The 13,561-nt window shown below is 43.8% G+C and overlaps 1 long non-coding RNA gene across 1 annotated transcript in view; it reads right to left on the bottom strand.

Annotated features, from left to right (window-relative positions):
- LOC146833123 (uncharacterized) overlaps positions 1-9,480 on the bottom strand; it is a 74,905-nt gene extending 65,425 nt beyond the window's left edge. The window contains exons 1-2 of the long non-coding RNA XR_014960524.1: positions 9,147-9,480; positions 8,772-8,855 (exon numbers count right to left, since the gene is read on the bottom strand). This is a non-coding gene — a long non-coding RNA (uncharacterized LOC146833123). The remainder of the gene's footprint in view (positions 1-8,771; positions 8,856-9,146) is intronic.
- Between the last annotated feature and the right edge of the window lie 4,081 nt (positions 9,481-13,561).

Raw genomic sequence — 13,561 nt, 5'->3', positions numbered from 1 at the left:
GACCCCGTGGGTGCCGAGATACCCAATACCCACGGACACTGGCCACCTCTTGCCCAGCACACAAACCCAACAAGTGGGGAAGTTGTGCTTTGGCCCATCATTGAGCCAACCTCTCAGCATCACCTGTGCCAAAGGACGACGCTCCAGCCTGCTCCGTCGACCTGTGGGCACATCTTTACGCACTCCAAATTGCTGCCTCCCGCGATCCCTTGTCTCTCAACTGGTGGGCCCTAGTGGAGGTCATACTTTACTTTCAAGGGCTCCCCTGATTGCTCCATGCCTGCTCTACAGTCTCCTCACTGGAGACCTCGCTCAGACCTCGTGGGTCTGCACCGTAGCTTTTTCTTGATTCTTGCGTGGGTTGCGGTTGCTAAGGCTTAGTGGATCCAATCCGGACACTAACACCGCAGCGGCCTTCATCCTTTGTGGGGCAGTCGACCTCCAGCAGCTGGCCTTCCTTGAAGCCTCCTGGACCCCGTGGCTGCTGATCCAAGCTACACATCTTCAACCTGGAAGCACCCGACATTGAATAGCCCTTTCTCCTCAGGCCCCTGGTCACTGGCTAGTGACCCAGACTCTGTCCCCTTGGCTTTCAGGTCCTTTCCTTCAAGATCTACTTCTTCAATCTGCACGGCATCGACAACGCTTCTCGCCAGCAGCAGTTCTTCACGTTTTTCCATAGAAAACGAGACATCGACCCGACACTGAAAACGACCTATGCACCCGGCTTCCCTGGGGCCGGTAACAGTGGTACCTCGGTACTATTGTGGGTGTGGGCCCTCCAAGAGCTTAACTTCAAACTCCTGAACTTGAACTCCTGCTAGAAGTGTCTAGATTCTTGCATTTTCCAACCGCAACATTTCCCATAGGGTTTAACAGGGATCCCAACTGTAGTTTGAACACTGCACATGCTCCCCGTGGGTCCCCTTCCTCACTACCTTGGGTGGTTTCGTAAGGGGCCAGTGATCCTAAGTGCCCTAGGCACTGTCTGCAGAACTGTTGTGGTTCTTATACCACTTTTTTAATATATGGTTTGGTCCCCCCCTGGGGCCCTGTGATTCCAGCGCTATTTATTGTTATTATAAATGCTTTATTGAATTGTATCTTTACCTCCAGCCTCACAAGAGACTAGTGGGATTTGTTCTTAGAATAAATACATATATTTTGAATATATACCTGTGTGGACTACTCTTTCATTTGGTCATTCAAGAGGTTATCCATTGTAAAACAATAAGCTTAACACTCCTTCAAGACTTAGCCTGAAGGCTAATCTCCACAGCTACCACTAGGATAGCTTTCTTTAAAGGTTGTCTTTTAACCTATCACCTTAAGAGTCGAATTGGACTGGTGCAAGGTGGCCACTATAATTAGTGGACAGCATATGCCAGGCCAACTTCTCACAGTCGCGAACAATCGGAAGCACTTACTGAATTCTCTATCTCACAACCTTCGCCGATCTCATCAGATTATTTGGTTTCTTGTGCACTATTTATTTATTTCTTTGAGTTTTAAATAGCACAAACCATACCCATGACATTGGGTGTCAGAGCGCTTTACATGAGCACCAGTTTTGTTACAGATGGACACATTCAGTTTTGTTAGGCGCGGGGAGATTACGTGATTTGCCCAGAATCACAGGATGTTGAGCGTCGTTGCCGAGGCTTGAACCCAGTTCCCCAGCTTCGAGGTCGACTGGTCTAGCCATAAGGCTACATCCTCTCCCCGACAATACTCAGATCTTCTATTCCCTAACCAAGAATGAGCAGAACATTGTCACCAGATTCCATGACTGTATGCAGGCAGTCAGTGGCTGGATGGCCAAGAATTGCCTGAAGCTTAACTCTGGGAAAACAGAGGTTAACCTGTTTGGTAAACAATCTTCCTTCTGGTCCCCTCTGTGGTGGCCTGAGGAACTAGGCACCCTTCCGACCCCGGTAGGGAAAGTCCGCAACCTGAGTACTAGTTGATAACAAACTTACTTTAAGTGCTCAGGTAAATTCGGTTACATCTGCTTCTTTTTATACCCTTAGTATCTAAAGAAGATTCTTCCCTACAGCCCTTCAGATCTAAAGAAAACAGTAGTTAACTACTTTAATGGCCTCTACACAAACCTGCAACAGCTACATATGAATAAATTGCAAGCCCTGCAAAACGCAGAGGCACAACTGTTGCTAGGTATCCTAAGTTTAAATCTGCTTTCATGGCAATTAAACAGTAGGATTGGCCACCAGTTAGAGAATTATTTTTAAGGCCCTCTGTATTATTTTAAAGGCCCTACACAGAATAGGGCTGGACTATTTGAAAAGAAATGCATATAGTATTTGCCACGTAGAATGTTACGTTCCTCCCTTGCCAAAAACGCTATTGTCTCAAAATTCAGACTCGCCTCTTAGGGTGGAAGACGTTTTGTGATTTGTGCATCCAAAACCTGGAATTCCTTACCCCTTCACATCAAAGCCATTAATAATTTGCTCCATTTTAGGAAAGCTCTGAAAACATTGCTTTTTATGTCTCCTTGAGCATCACATATTAGGATTCAGTTCAGCTAGTGCCAAGAAACCTCTGGCTATACGTCCGCTCTAGAAATAAATATAGCATAACTATCAGTGTCACATTAACTGTAGAAAACTTCAAGCAAAGGAGACCATAGTCGGGTGTGGAATAGTCTTTAACGAATAAGAAAAATAAATACACTGGATCCATTTATTTTGGGGAATGAGTATTTGCCAGAGTTTTACAGCCAAAAAGATGTATACTTGTTCACAGTAAAGAATTCAATGGAAATGACACAATGATAACATCACAGAATACAAGGGACCCGGATCAGAGGAACTGTCTCCGTGGTTGTCACCCAGACAATGCCATTCCTGACATATGAGTGACACAGAGCTCCGTGCCCACCCTTATCCTTACCAGTATATTGTTTCAATGTAGTCAGTAACTCCAGACAAGTGATGGGTGAAATGTGTGTGTTAATCTCCGGCACTGGGAATTGCAGTAAAACACATTCCATTCCATTATTTTTTGGCTCACTTCAGCACAGACAGGGACCAACCATATGACTGTCTGTCTTTGCCCTGCTCCAGTAAGGACCGCCCCTGTAAGGTTCCACAAGCCTTGGCCTTGCTGGTCCGTTAGGTACAGCTTCAGTCCTGTGACACAGGATCACAGTAAGCATGAGACCCATGTCTAGGCATTAATGCTTTTCACAATGCCATGAGCTTTTCAAAGAGTTGTGTTGATTGCCTTCCCGCCCAGGAAGCTGGTGTTGACTTTTTAGCAGGCTTGATTACAGGGGTGGCCACTCCTAAGTAGCAGAGGAGCTTCGCCTCGCTTGCTGCGAGTGCAGCAGGCAAACACAAATAAATAAAACTGCATTTATAATGCAATTTTATTTGTTTGCCACCACACCAGCTCGAGCTGTGTACAGCGCAAGGGTGGAGGCGGGGCTGAATCCTGCACATGCAGGATGACAGCATTAGTCTACAGTGAGCATGTCAGATTGGCTGGCCGTCTTGCGATAGCCAGCCCAACATGTGCTCTGTAGACCCAGCAATCCAAAGGCTGTGAAACCAGCTGGGGAGTGCTGGCACAGGCCCTAAGCCTCAAAACGAGTACTGGGTGAGGCTGTTTCCACCAACAGTGGAGCTGCATTCATGCTGAGAAAAGCTAAAGGATTAGCTGGAGTTGCGTTCCATGAGAAGGAGGGACGTCTTTTTCTGCTTGTGGACAGCAAAGAGAAGTCCTGCTTCCAAATTTATGGCGAGTCATGCGTCTTCGCGCCCCACCATTTTTAGGTTGAGCCTAGTGGCAGCGCGCATGCACTGCTGCTCTGCGAGGTATGCTGTAATAGAGTATGCAGGGAAAGCCACGCCCACTCTCCGCCCATATTTGTAATTGGCTTGTGTCATTGTCCTTCATAAAGGCTGGCTTCCGATTCATTATGAGGCTTGTAAGCCCCTCCTTGGTACCACCTTGTCTCTTTTTGTAATCCTCCATCAGGGCTGGACCGTTTACGTGTGACCTTTCGATACTGTCTGCATTAGCCCTTCATGAGAACTCTTTCAGTAATTGCATTTAAAGAGCACTGGTGGGACGCAAGCTTTAGCAATGGTGGGTGTTTAAAAAAGATTTTATTGGTATTTGCAGCATGTGTTTTTTCCAATTTTATTTTCTATACATACACGCTGTCCACTTCATGGTGTTTGTATTGGTTTTTTAACGATATTGGTGGCAGCCCTCACACTCCGTAGCTCACACATACAGCGCTGCCTCTCCTCTGGTTTCAGCCAGTGCTCCTGCATCTGCCCAACATCCACCTTCACCTCTTTCATACTGAGGGCCTGGAGGAAGAGGAAGGATCGGTGAACCTCCCAGGGGGCGGTCACAACGTGATTAAACTAGAAAGTACACACATAAAACTTTTGCTTGTGATGGAGCAGGTAGTGCAAAATGTTGTATACCGCCTCTATTTTTGCATGAAAATACTAATTATATAATCTATTAATTATAATATTATTAAACGAATGTTGCATGTATACTAATCAACATTATTAATACTAAAATACACATGGGATTTGCTAATTGCATGGCTAAATAACTCTTATAACTAAAATCTGTACGCATATTAACAATAATATATGTGGTAATAGAATACTGCATGATATATGTTGCTTTGTGATGTTGCACCCTCAAGGAGGATCGAAAAAGGTGAATATAATTGCTTTAAATGTCGCTATATGCTAGATAAATACAAGCACATAGAGCGATTAGCAAGGGGTTAACATTAGGATCACCATTTCTATGAATTAATTATTCTTTTGTGTTTGTTTCGCTTAAGTTGTCATTCGGGCCTAAATCCAATATGGACGCTGTCACCACACGCAGAAGTGGCCACTGTCTCATGAGGCGCGGAGTGAGCTGCGCATGTGCAAGAAATCTCCTAAACCTCGTCACGACCTTTGCACAAAGTGTCCCCGGTCAAGGAGACGAAACGGGACACTCGCCAAGACACGGGAACTATCAATCTTACAGTAAACCAGAACAAGCCGATACTTTGCTAACCAATGACCTCACCCCTCGAACTGTACTGAAAATCTTGGAATATTAGTCGTATGATCTCAACCAGCCAATCACGACTGTTCTAAAGTTTAAAATTGTATCTTCTATGACTGTAGTAGAATAGGGAGGGCGAAGATGATGATCTCTCTTTCTTTCCATTTATCATTTTCCACGTTCATTGTGATGCCTTTTCCAAAGATCCAGATGCTGCCCGACCGCTTGATGACTGCAAACTTTTTCTAAAAATCCACGGGCTATGATATATGCTTGCATGATTTCTGGTCCTTTGATAAATTGGGACTGTAGCATGCTGAGCAGAGGACTTTGAGCTTTGGCCTGCTTTTCGGACAATTTACAACAAATTTTGGTTATGCAGAGCCAATGAATTAGAGGACTTCAAATAGCCAGATTAGGTAAATATGATGTTCTGCGACTTACTTGAATTGATCTAAAAATTCTAAACTTTGACGAGACAAATGCAAATAACAATCAATATGAAAATTTAGATAAACAAATATTGATTAGCAAGAAATATGAGTTGTGGTTTCAATGAGGGAAATAAGGATTCTGAGTCTTAAATGTGTTTTAGCTGGTTCTAAATCACCATCAACCAATCCAACTAAATTGGTCTGTTGACCAAGTGGGTGGAGTGCCTTGATGTTTGGGACTAGGGATCCACAGGCGAAAAATGTTAATGTATATTTTGTAAAATAACTTTTCTCTCCCTATAGGTTATAAGGTATTTCCCCCCACATGCCCAGCGCTTGAATTACTCATCCCTCCTGTGTTTGCAGACTCGTGAGAGAGACATATGAGTGTTGGTGTTATGGGCCCCACCAATGACTGCGTGTATGAATGAGCTAGTGTGACGTCGGGTCTGTGACGCAGGGAGGATATCAGTAAATGTTATTCCCCATTTTCCAGTTTTGCGCTGGATCACTTGCATAGCAGGTATTTTTTTTATTTATATTGAGTTCATTTACTTTGTTAAAAAATATTTGGTTACTTTGAGCCTGTTTCACATGGTAAATATGTCCCCCTCCCCCCTTGCAAGGATGCAGCGGGAAGCGGGTGCTGTGGTAATCACGGAAATCTCCTTGGATGCTTCCTGCATTGTCGTCACCCACCTCCATGCCCTTTGTGTGGCTTGCGTTTTTTAACAGACACGGTGTCAGCTTCATGGTTCCTTAACATATCGGAGTTGGAAGTTACACTATTCACTTCCGAATGTTAGTCACAACTAAAACACTAAAAGCGTGTATGTTGTACACACTTAGGAGCTTGCTGGTTGCGCCGGCTTCCACCCAGCATCCCGCAGTCTCAATATTTTGGCAAAGCGACCCCCTCTCAGGGCTGTGGTTTATAACTGCGTTTCACTTAATGGTTTTCTTCTTGTTAAAGCATTGGAAGTTGCGCTTGTAAAGATAGCCTGAGCCCTCCATACGGCGTGTGGATTTTCCATTCTCTGATGTAGCTGCCCACCAAATACAAGCATTTTCAATGCAGTAGGTCTAGCATTTGCGAGAGTTTAAGCTATTGGCATTGTAAATGACAATGCCTTTTTTTAACCGATAAATAAAAGGAATTGTCATTTACAATGCCAGTAACTTAAACTCTTGCAAATGCGAGACCTATTGCATTGCAAATGCTCGTTTATTTAAGCTGCCTGCCACTGCTCAATTTCCTGATTACTTAGTATCAATCAGTAGTGCAACTAATATGAATCAGTAGGCTATAGTGATGTCACAAAAGCCGTAACTACCGATTGGTGAAGGGGGCACATGTGTGGGTGCCATTTGGCATGACATCAGGTGCTGCCGACCCCTAGAACTCTAGTTGAGCTCAATTTGGGCCAAAAAAAGATTGTTTTGATTATGACACGTAACTTTGCACTTACTGCTGCAGGTGGAGGAGGGCTAGCCTAGAGGTGCATATCATTTTCTATTGCAAAATTCAGAGAAGCAGAAGGAAGGGACTGGCCGGCAAGGCCAACAAATGTCAATGGAAGAGCTGAAAAATATATTCAAAAACACGTTGTAATGTACAAAGGAAAGTAAACAAATTTCCTAGGAACATGTGCATACTTGTAGATTGGTTTGATTTGAGGGTTTTCAAGTCAGGATATAGGCAGGAATAGGAACAGCCAACTTTTGGCTTCAGTAAGCTATACCAACTTTTCAGGATAGAGTCTTAATCTGAAGAGAGTAATACTGGAAACCGGACTTGGTCAGCCAAAGACAAATATTTCTTATAGGTTCCTGGGGTTCAGCAAACTCGTGCGATTTTAAATATTGACATAGATGTATTCAGTGGAAAAACAAGTGTGCAATTTGGGGGGATAGATCTGTGGTAAGGGTGAGAGGGCAGAATTTTCAGTAAAAAGAGGTTAATGACTTTTCACGGTTTGTTCTAACGAGAAAAAATACATAATGTAAACAAGACTTAGAAACCATGCTGACATGAGAAAAAGGTTGACAGAGGTGTGATTCAGTACAAATTTAAATTAAACATCATACAATACCTTAACACATTATTTAGGTGGTTAACAAAAATCAAGAAGTTCATGTAAAGTCAAAAGTAGGTTGTAGTAGTCTTTCTTCTATTTCTAATAATATGGAGCAGCACACAGGAGCACAGAAAGGATATACGGGAGCAAGTGTAACCAGTCAAAGGAAACATGGAATGGAACAATTAAGGGGTGGGGGGTAACACACAGGGGCTTAACACATGCCCCTGCATCCCCGCAGTGCGGGGGTGCCCCCAAGCTCCTGGGGGCCCCGTCAGCACTGCACTTCGGCCAGAGAGCTCCTGATAGAGTCTGGAGGGGGCCCCTCCACGTACGTTGCAGGGGGGGCCCCTTAATTATCGTTACGCCACTGGTAATACATATGAAATATGTTTTTCATTTTTTTTAAATGCTGCTCTGTGGGCCTGCACAAAAGGATGAGGAAAAAAATGAGTGAGAGGGGCTTGTGTGGTAGTTTGGAAAATTTAGTGAAGTATCACACTGCTTAAAGAGGAAGGGCATGAGTATGATACCCTCAATTTAGAAACAGAAAAAAAGGTAAAAATCATCAGGATTGGAATGGGAACGGATAACTTTCATGCGCTTTTTTGATAAAAAAGGATTCATTGTTTCAATTTTGTTGAAAATTAAGGGCCCGATTTAGAGTGTAGCAGATACTCGCAACACAACCGAGTACCCTGTCCGCCAAATCCTCAGTCTGCCCACCTCTATTAGAGATTGGCAGGTCTTAAATGTTTGGTCGATGGATCCCCGTTGGCTCAGTTGACAGAAAACATCCTCTGTAGACCCTGCTCACCCTATTCAGAGTGGATGGTGCTATGTTTTTTTTTCCCTGTCCATCACTACCAGGCGGTGAGGTACAGATAAAAGCCTCAGGTCCTGGGAGTAAAATTCCCAGGATGTGTGGGTCATTGTTTTTTGTTTTTCTGAAATAGACTCTCAATTTGGGGGTTTGTTTCAGAAAATCAACAACTTTTGAAAAATGTGGCAAACGGCCATCAAAGCTGATGATGGTATTCCACCAAACTTTTTGTTCATTGATAGCCTTTCAGTCTACAGAGATGACCGCTGCACCCATGGTCATCTCAAAATTTCATGGACAGGGCACTGGCCAGCCATCAAATGCTACACCATGCCCTAAAATCTTAAGGGAGAAATTGATAACAAATAGATGCAATCTTACCTGCTTATTATAGTCATCTTCAGGAAAAAATCCACATTTGATGGTGTATGTGCCGGACACAAAACCACCGGCAGAAATCTCAAACTGCGAAGTAGAAATAGAGCACAGATTTTTCCTTCTGTATTCTGGGACATGTGACCCTGAATTTAGAATAGCAAAGGTAAACTACGAGTTCAAGAGTGTAAACAAAACACAAATCTGGATCCCCTAACCATATGTTAGTCAACTGGTCATTATTTGGCAGATGCCACCCTCTTTTTACAATTGTCACCCATCTGACAATCAAAATGTCTTCATAGACTTCAAGTCAATCACCTCCTTTTCAAACCTATTTCACCCTCCCAAAAATGTTTATTCTGCACATTCTTCACTCACCTTAATTGGATCCCCCTTGAAACGCCTGACTTCACCCGCATAATTACAAAGAGGCCAGGGAAAGAACAGATTTGCTTTGCTCTGGCAGGTACTTCAGCTTCACGTCACTCAAAAAAGTTTTTGTGGGGTTTCTGACCAATGCGTGGGGTGCTATGAAAGTGAGGCTACAGGGGTTCCTGTTCTGTACCTTCGGTTCCCTTTGGCCAGCATGATTGAGTCATCAACTTCCTGATTCTCTGTTGTTTTTGAAACGTTAGGAAGTGTGACTATGTATGTGACAGGAGCCAGATTCCATGCCACTGAGTCTGTGGGGCAGCACCGTCCTGCTCTCACTGGCAGCATCATTGGCAGGATGCTGGTCATGTGATGTCTGACGCAATGCACCAACCTTGCACCCAAAGCATCACCAAGTGCCTGCTTAGTGAATTTGACTACTTTGGGGAAGTGACATTGTTCTTTCTGCCTTCCCTCCCCTTCTCCTCCGCATGCTGTGGTGGCACATCCTCTTAGCCAATATCCTGCATTGTCATATAAAGTGTCTCACAGTTATGTGACCGCGAGGATCTGGTCAGGCCATATATAAGCCTAGGAGGTGTAGAACTGTGACTGCTGGAGAAGTTACTTTTCTTGGCCTGGTAGACTGTGAATGTAAAAGAAAAAACACAGATTTGAGCCAAGGTGAATTAGCATGGGTCTGGAAACCGAGCTACAGTAAACTCCAGAGTCGCCAATCCATAACATAAACGAAATAAAAGGGTATTCCCATTTTCATGGTGTGACTTCCAGGGCTTGAAAACAAACAATTTTGTGCCATCAGTGGAAAACCTGGAATTAAGGTTGGTCATACCTGGTCTCGAGTAAATGAAGTCCTTTTACCATACTCCCGCCAAAAGGGCAGATACATTTTGACATGTGATGGCTGGTTTGGTAAACCAGTTAAACAATGTGGCATCTAGAGGGGAAATCAAAACACCCTTGGAAGAAGCTAGATACAAATTCTGCTTCAGACAATCTACTGCTCAACAGCAGTTTGCAAAAATCCAGGATATTTCAAATCTACAAAACATTCATGTGCCAGATTATCAGAGAAGAACATATTATTTACCTTTTGTAACAATATTTCTTGGGCTGCTATACTTCCTCCAGAAACCTCCCTTATAAATATCCCCAGGCACCAATAATTCTCCAGCACTGCCAAGTCATGCCAAGTGACTGCAGTTGCAGCTCCGCCCACCCCTAAAGCGATGACCCCACCTACATACAGCACTACCTAGCGCACTGGCATCAGGTTCTTTCTTTCCATGCCCAACTGATGCACGTGGAGAGTAATTGAAAAGGCTTTATGAAAATAGACTGTACAGCAGCACAAGTAACACATTGGGGTCAGTGGAACCTTCTTATGGATGGAACTGTTGCTAAAGGCAGGTGGAAAGTGGTAGGAAATCTGTGAAAACATATGGTATCCATCAGAATGATCATTACTGAAAGTAAGTGACGTTTAGGTCTGATGGGCGATTCTTCCCGTATATTCCTTACTTGAAGTCGATTTGCAGGAGGCTTACAATCTTTTCTTGGAACATGCTTTCTTGCATAACCAACTGACCATTTCTAGTGTTATAGGCACTTACTGTACTGTGTGTACTGTAAGTGAGGTATTTTGAGTATCTTAAAGGGTGCACTCTGGACAGACGTTGCCCTGGGATGACTGACAGTCGCAGCTAGAAAGTTTTTTCTTCCTGGGCCACCTTGTTCTCCTTCACCTGTGTTTCCAAAACTGCACTTTCCAATGGAGAGCACATTATACACCTGGAATGGAATATACTAGTCAATTTAGACCAGCTGAGTGATACTAAATCGCTGATTAGTCAGGCGATTTATTTTATTTTATACTTTCACATAGTCACCTTTCTCTGAATGTCCCCTAGTCTTTGAGACCTCTCTCCTCCTGGACAATCTCTCTTCTTGTAGGACCAGGCAGACTCCTTCACCCTCTTAGCAGGCAGGAAGACATCTAGGCACTTTACCAGATCCTCAGCTCCTCTAGCAGAAAGTGTGGACTTAAGGGGATGCCCCCTCACCTCTGGAAGACTGGCTGACAGGTAGAGACCACCCCCTATTTGCATAGAAAACCTTCAAGTACTCTATGGAGCTATTCATTGTAGCCTGCTGCGCAAAAGGAGCTAACATTTCTAGTATCCCTACCCCAAACTCTGGCACACCAGGGCACCTCCATACCATGTGGATAAATCCTGCCTGGGATTCCATACACGTAGGGCACTTGGATGTCACTCCAGGATATATTTTTTAGATTCTACTCGTGGTCAGGTATACTTTTTGTAAGAACTAAAACTGTATAAGTTTAAAGCAGGAATTGGGACATGCCCTTTGTGGATTGGTCAACACCTGTCTCCATTCAATTCCCAAGTTCTCAGACCATTCCTCCTTGAGTGGATCCAGATGTATGCGTATATGTTCAATCAATCTCCTGCCACTGCCCATGGTGTGAATGGATTGAGTTAGTTTGTGAGTTTGAGGTGCTGCATCCTTAATATTCCGTGCTCTGTTAATGGAGTTAAGTAGTCCTCAATATGTCAGAAACTGTCCCCTAGGCTACTCTCCTCCACTAATTTGTTAAATGTGACTACAGTACCTCCTTGATAAAGGTCCCCCAGTGTTATAATTTCAGCTGCCTCCCAGAGTAGCAGTTCCTCATTGGTATAATAGCCTCTGTGTTTGAGAATACCCAAAGGTGGAATTGCTGGCGCAAACGATGCAGCAGTGTGGCTCAGCCTCAGGGCCCTCCTAAAACAGCTACAAGTAACTCGCAATAAGCGTGGACAGCCCTTATCAATCTGGGAATGGGGAAGGAAATAACAGTATTCTCTGCAATCCCATTTTCACCTCATTCATATGCTTATTTGCCATCCCACTTGTCTGCCACTGAAGCTGTGCAACCAGATAATGAAGTTCACAGTGGGGAACTCCTAGACACCATTTGTCCACTGGTAGTTTGAGCTTCAACATCGCTACTGTATGTTTATTCGTGCCACAGATTACATTCCACACTAACTTGTCCAGCATTGTAAAGAACATTTTCGGCAACAATAGAGGAAGTTTTTTTTAAACAATATAGAAAGAAGCCTCATTATCATTACCATTTTGATCAGTGCCACTATGCCGATCACCAAAAATGGCAGCGTTTTCTTACAGGCATTTCAAGGTCTTAAGGAACACAGGGGCCTATGTACAATTCACTTGCCCTGCCAGTATGTCACTTTCTCCCGTATTAAAAGTGATGCACCAGCAGCGCATGGGGCTTGTAAATAAGCCTCACATTGTGGCTCCTAGGTCGCCTTACTCTAAGTCTACATTTGTGTGGTAAATTCTTAAACCCAGATAGTGAAAGATTGTGCAATCAAGGCTAAAAAGTCTTCCTCTTAGATCTACTCAACTAGGTTTGGTTACCGGGTTACTGGGAAACAAACAGGATTTTTCCCAGCTAACCCTTGGAACCAATGTAGATAGAGATCACTCAAAGATGGGCCTCTCTGGGCCAGTTCTGTAGTACAATCCCGTATGTACAACAACATATAATCTGTGTACAGTGATGGTGAGTGTATTTTATCATTCAGCTGGATCCCCATGCTTGTCCCTCACTGTGTAGTTTAATTGCAAAAGGTTCAACAGCCAAGACAAATAGGAGGGGGGAGAGGGGACAGCCATGTCTGGTGGCTCTCCCCACTTTACAGAAGCCTGATATTAGTGTGCCAGTTCTAACACTTCCTGTTGGTCTGTCGTAACGGAGTAAAGCCTAACTCCTCATATTTCTTTCAATCCTAAACCTTTCTAGGACCGGATTCATATTCTTCTTGCTGGGCATCTCAAACTCTTTTTCCAAATCTAAAGCCAAAAGGGCAGAGTTTGACCAGCCGACGGGGGCCTCCTCATGGATGTGTAACAGCTCCCTTAAAGTTGAGAGGTACTATGGTTGTGGAGAAGAACGTTTTGGTCCACATGGACTACATCCAGCAGATCAAATAGCAATCGCATGGCTCAGATTTTGCCCAGCCTATCAAGTGGACTTCACTAGGAATTTAGTCATTAAACCTTTTCTCATAATGGGTGAAAGGTAGCAGTTCTCAGAGGCAGATGTGCATAATGCTAATAATTTAAATGTTAGCTGAGCTTCAAACATCTCATAGAATTAAATTGGGCGGCCATCCAAGTCCAGGGTATCACCTTTAGCCAACACCCCCATAGCTCCCCTAATTTCTTGTTTGATGATAGGAGCTTCCAGCTCCTCTACCCTGTCAAAAGGAAGTTTGGAAATGTCAAATGTGTCTAAGAATGCCACTAGTTCTTCTTTAGGTGGGTTAGTTGCATTTTGGTGTATCCTACAGTAATAATTGAATCCA

Source organism: Triturus cristatus, chromosome 4_2 (genome assembly GCF_964204655.1).
Source record: "Triturus cristatus chromosome 4_2, aTriCri1.1, whole genome shotgun sequence".
In the NCBI taxonomy this organism is placed as follows: Eukaryota; Metazoa; Chordata; class Amphibia; order Caudata; family Salamandridae; genus Triturus; species Triturus cristatus.
The sequence above is the reverse complement of the archived record's forward strand: the minus strand, read 5'-3'. Positions and strand labels throughout refer to the sequence as shown.